Source organism: Felis catus, chromosome D3 (assembly GCF_018350175.1).
Source record: "Felis catus isolate Fca126 chromosome D3, F.catus_Fca126_mat1.0, whole genome shotgun sequence".
Classification (NCBI taxonomy): Eukaryota; Metazoa; Chordata; class Mammalia; order Carnivora; family Felidae; genus Felis; species Felis catus.
Window position 1 is genome coordinate 18272496 of NC_058379.1, and position 4972 is coordinate 18277467.

The 4972-nt window shown below is 53.2% G+C and overlaps 1 protein-coding gene across 2 annotated transcripts in view; it reads left to right on the forward strand.

The window, feature by feature from the left end:
• The first annotated feature begins 2069 nt into the window (after window positions 1-2069).
• MYO1H (myosin IH) overlaps window positions 2070-4972 on the forward strand; it is a 147086-nt gene continuing 144183 nt past the window's right edge. For both annotated transcript variants that reach the window (XM_045041915.1, XM_045041922.1), the window contains exon 1: window positions 2070-2749. The gene's annotated coding sequence lies outside the window, so the exon portion shown is untranslated. The remainder of the gene's footprint in view (window positions 2750-4972) is intronic.

The following is a 4972-nucleotide window of genomic DNA, read 5'->3' on the forward strand; positions in this document are numbered from 1 at the left end:
CAGCCTCACGGTGCCCGGTTCTGTCTGTGCCGAGCGTATCTTCGTCAACTATTGATTGAGCACGTACTATGTGTCACACACTGTGTGAGGGGGCACAGGCGTGAGCAAGACAGCCCACTCCTACCCTCGGGAGCTGTTTTTCAGGGTCCCCAAAGCTGGAAATTGTGAAGGGTTAACCGTAGAGGATATTCATGGCCACAACTCGTCAAATGCCCAGGGTCTGTTGTCATTTGTTGTCCTATTTCTTTCGGAGATGGGTCCACCCTTCAGGGTCACTGTGATAGGAACCGAACAGAGAAGATCACCCACAAGACCGCAGCAAGCTTGTCGGTTCACTGCCAGGTGAGCAGACTGTTCCTCTTGCCAGAAACCCTCTTCCGCTCCGGCCTTTGTCTGGCTGACTCCTACTCACCCGTCAAAACCCAACTCACATGGTGCTTCCTCCAGGCAGTTCTCCCTGACCATCTCCCCAGTGGGTTGGGAGACCATGGCTTGTGGTCCTGCAGCCTCTGGGCTGCTCCTTTTGTGTGATTTGTATCTATCTATCTATCTATCTATCTATCATCTATCTATATCTATCTATATCTATCTATCTATGTATCTAGCTATCATCTATCTATCTATCTGAAACATGGATTTGAAAATGAAATACATACCTAGAAATCCCTAAATTCCTCTGGCTACTGAGCTGAGGAGGGATGCTGGAGAGCCGTCTTTTTAAAACATTTTTTTTAACGTTTTATTTATTTTTGAGACAGAGAGAGACAGAGCGTGAATGGGGGAGGGGCAGAGAGAGAGGGAGACACAGAATCGGAAGCAGGCTCCAGGCTCTGAGCTGTCTGCACAGAGCCCGACGCGGGGCTCGAACTCACGGACCGCGAGATCGTGACCTGAGCTGAAGTCGGACGCTTAACCGACTGAGCCACTCAGGCGCCCCGAGAGCCATCTTACTGGCAGAGGGTGGCCCTTCTGGAAGGTGAGGGAAAAGGCCGCTTTCCCCTGATGATCTGTATCTTGTGATACTCTGACCCTTGTATATCTCTGAGCAGCTTCATGTACAGGAAACACAGGCCAGTAGCCTAGGATTTCTCATTCTTCATTTTTTTTTTACCATTTACCATTTTTGGTAAAATATACATCACCTCAAAATTTACCATTTTAGCCGTTTTAACCGTCTTTGAAATGTACAGCCCGGCGGCATTACGTGCAGTCACGCTGTTGGGCAAATCAGCACCACCGTCCGTCTCTACAACATCATCACCTCAAACGGAGACTCCTTACCCCTCAAACACCCCCATTTCCCCCTCCCGCCAGCTCTGGCAACCACCAGCTGCTTTCTGTCTGTATGCATGTGCCTACTCGAGGTCCCTCATACAAGTGGAAGCATCCAGTGCTGGTCTTTTTGCGTCTGGCTTCTTTCACTCAGCACCACGTCCGCAAGGTTTCATCCATGTTGTAGCAGGTGTCAGAACTCCCTTCTTTTTAAGGCCGGATAACATTCCATTGAATATCTATATATCTATATATCTATATATCTATATATCTATCACAAAATACCACAGGCTGGGGTGGGGGGTGTGGAGCTTATAAATAACAGAAATTCATTGCTTACAGTTCTATGGGCTGGAAGTCCAAGATCAGGGTGACACCATGCCTCTTCTGGGGCGCAGACTTCTCTCTGTGTCCTCACGTGGCAGAAGGGACGTCTTTGGGCTTCTCGTAAGAGCATTAATCCCATTCTTGAAGAGGCCACCCTCGTCCGTCCGAGAGGCCCCCACCTGCTGATGCCATCGTATCTGCGTTAGGATTTCAGCATACGCATGGCGGGGGGGGGGGGGGGCCGCGGCACACAGCCTTTCAGACCGTGGCACCCACGTTCCGCTTATCCACTCATCCGTCCGTGGTCACTTCTGTTGCTCCCACCTTTTGGCTTTCGTGAATAGCGCCGCCATGAGCGTGGGCGTGCAGCTACGTCTTCGAGTCCCCCCTTCCGGGTCCTTGCGCAGCGCATGCCCACACGTGGAATTGCTGGACCAGACGGCAGTTCTGTGCTGCACTTTGTGAGAAAACGCCAGACCGCTTCCCGTTGGGGCTACGCCCTTTTGCATTCCCACCGACAGCGCGCCCGGGATCTGGTTTCCCCATAACCTCGCCGACACTCGAAATGGCTTTTTTTTTGTTCGTTTTCACGGGAGCGATCCTTCCGGATCAAGCCTGGAAGTAATTGTCTACTCAAGGCATTGGACTTTTTCGCCTGCGTCGCTCAAACACGGTGGCGGGGAAACGCAGCCTAGCGTGCGCCTTTAAGTTTTCCATTCCTGTGCCTCCTGCTTCTCCCGCCCACCCAGCGGCTCCTGCCCCGGCTGCCAGGCCTCCCTTCCTTCCGCCAGTTTGGTCTTCGGCTGCTACCCCTGCCCTGGAGGTGGGGGTGCTGCGACCCCCCCAGGGGTGGAAACACCGGCCTCGCTCATCTCATCGTCTACTTCTGTCCGTTTCCTTCATCCCTTTCCCTGAACCTGCACCAGCTGAGCCTTGGGGAGCAAATGCTAGGTGAGGCGGTGAGGCGCCAGGGCCGTGCAAAGGGCCGGGAGAGCTGCACGCCCAGGGTCAGACCCCAGCCGCATAACCTGTTACTGCCCTACGTTAACCCCGGCAAGCGACGGGCCAGCTGAGCCCTCAGAGATGGATGATAGGCTGTGGGGAAGCTGAGCGCCATTGGAATCCCATCTCCACCCCTTCCTGATCACAGGTAAGCGGCTCAGCCACTCTGAGCCTCAGTTTTGTCTTCTGTAAAATGGGATGTTTGTTTCCCGTGGCGGCTGTGACACTTATGCAACCTTAGTGGCTTAAAAACAACACAAACTTGTCATCTTACAGTTCTGGAGCTCAGAAGTCTGTAATGGGTCTCACTGGGTTAGAATTGGTGCTGCTAAGCCTGTGGTTCCTTTTTTTTTTTTTTTTTTAAGTTTATTTATTTATTTTGAGAGGGCACATACGAGTGGGGAGGGGTGGAGAGAGAAAGAATCCCAAGCGGGCTCTACACTGTCAGTGCAGAGCCTGACTTGGGGCTCGAACTGTGAGATGATGACCCCAGTCGAAATCAAGAGTCAGACGCTTGACCAACTGAGCCACGCCCCCCGCCTGTGGTCCTTTTGGAATCTCTAAGGGAAAGTCCGTTTTCTGGTGTTTTCCAGCATCTAGAGGCCCCATTCCATTTTCACCGCCAGCAAGGTTACATCTCCAGGGCTGCCACCAACTCTCCTGCCTCCCTTTTTTACTTAGAAGGATCCTGTGATGACCACAGGGTTTCCCTAGATACTCTCCCTCATTTAAGACAGCTGCTTGAATTAACTCATTAATGCAGCCTTAATTCCATCTGCTCCCTTCATTCCCCTTGCTGTAACCGAACAAAGTCGCAGGATTAGGACGTGGCCACCATTGGGAGCCAGTATTCTGCCTCCCACAGGTGATGACAGCTGTGCCCCATGGAGAACGGGATGAACGAAATAAGCCATGTGGCAGTGCATGTAGCATGTCACCCCGTGTCATTACTATTTTTGTTGTTAGAATGTGGACGATTTCTCCTGGAGGGAGAAGAGGAAAGCTGCATGATCGTGAGCTGAGCCTTAGGGTTCTCACCTGGGAAATGGGACCATCTCCTGACTCTGAGGGTGGTTGTGCCGTCTCGAGGAGATGGTTCCTGGCTGTTTAGCTTGTGCAGAGTATACAGCTGGTGCTCACATCGATGAGTATTTTCCTCCTGAGTTGACCAGCTGCAGAGAGAACCTTAGAGAAGCCTCATTCCTCAGGTCTCTCCTTCACGCTCCGTCCTTGTGTCAGCACGGCCCCTGCACAGGTGGGGCTTGGGTTGTGACTGGGGCTCTTTGCCTTGAGCTTGTGACCTTATGATCTTGGCATTCTTGCCTTGATTCTGTGCATACCTGCCCCAAGTGCCCATAGTAAGGAATAGGTGTCAGACCCAAGGCTCCTTAGCCCTCTCCCTGTGGTGACCCACCTGCTCAGGCTGTACCCTCCAGTGTGGCGGCCCTGTCCTGTAGCTTCTACAAAGTCCCCAGGTGATGTCGATCGGCTGTGACATGTGACATGGCCAGTGTCATTCCGCCCCAACCAATCACTGGGGGCGGTGGGGACAGTGATGTTCTCATTGGCCAGGCTGGGGTCACAGGGCCACCCCCGGGGGCACCCTCTCCCTGTCACCTGCCTGGTTTCCACTAAGGTTGGCCCAATCCCCACTTCCCCATCATCCTCCTACCCTTCCTTTCCTGCGAATTGTTGCCTATGTGTGAACCGGTCTCCCCAGCGAGGCTGCAAGCCACTCCCTGGGAGGGCTTAAGACTTAGACGCCTAATTCATACACCCTTTTGCTGTTATCTTGGATGGCAGGACATTCCTTTGTTCCTCTGAGCCTCAGTTTCTTCATCTGCAAAATGGGTACAGTAACTACGGCATGCCTGGTAGGGTTGTCATGAGGCTAGAAGGAGCTGATCGATAGGAGTGACCAGCACAGGGCCCGGTGCTCAAAAGGTTGTGTCTCCTCGCCCTTGAGGCCTTCTCTGACCCCAGCTATGCACCAGAGGCAGCGCCTCTGAGCTCTAGCTCTGGAATCTGGCATACACAGACCCAGTCCTGCCTCTTCAGCTCACGTGAGCCTCCGCCTTCTGAGCAAAAAACAGGCTTCACATCCCCGCCAGAGATAATGCCTGTCAAGAGCCTGGCACTGAGGGACCGTAAATGACGGCCACGCTAATTTTACCGATGAATGGCCAACTCCCCCCGGTTTCTGGGGCAATGGGAACCTGGCATCAGAGGCCTGGCTTCAGTGTTGCCTCTCTGGGCCTCAGTTTCCCCATCTGTAAATGGGGCCTCACCCGTGAGGGTTGTGACAAACGGCGTTTTTGTCCTTCACCTCCCCCCTCCCCCATCTTCCCCCAAGCCACAGGGCTGCCGTTCA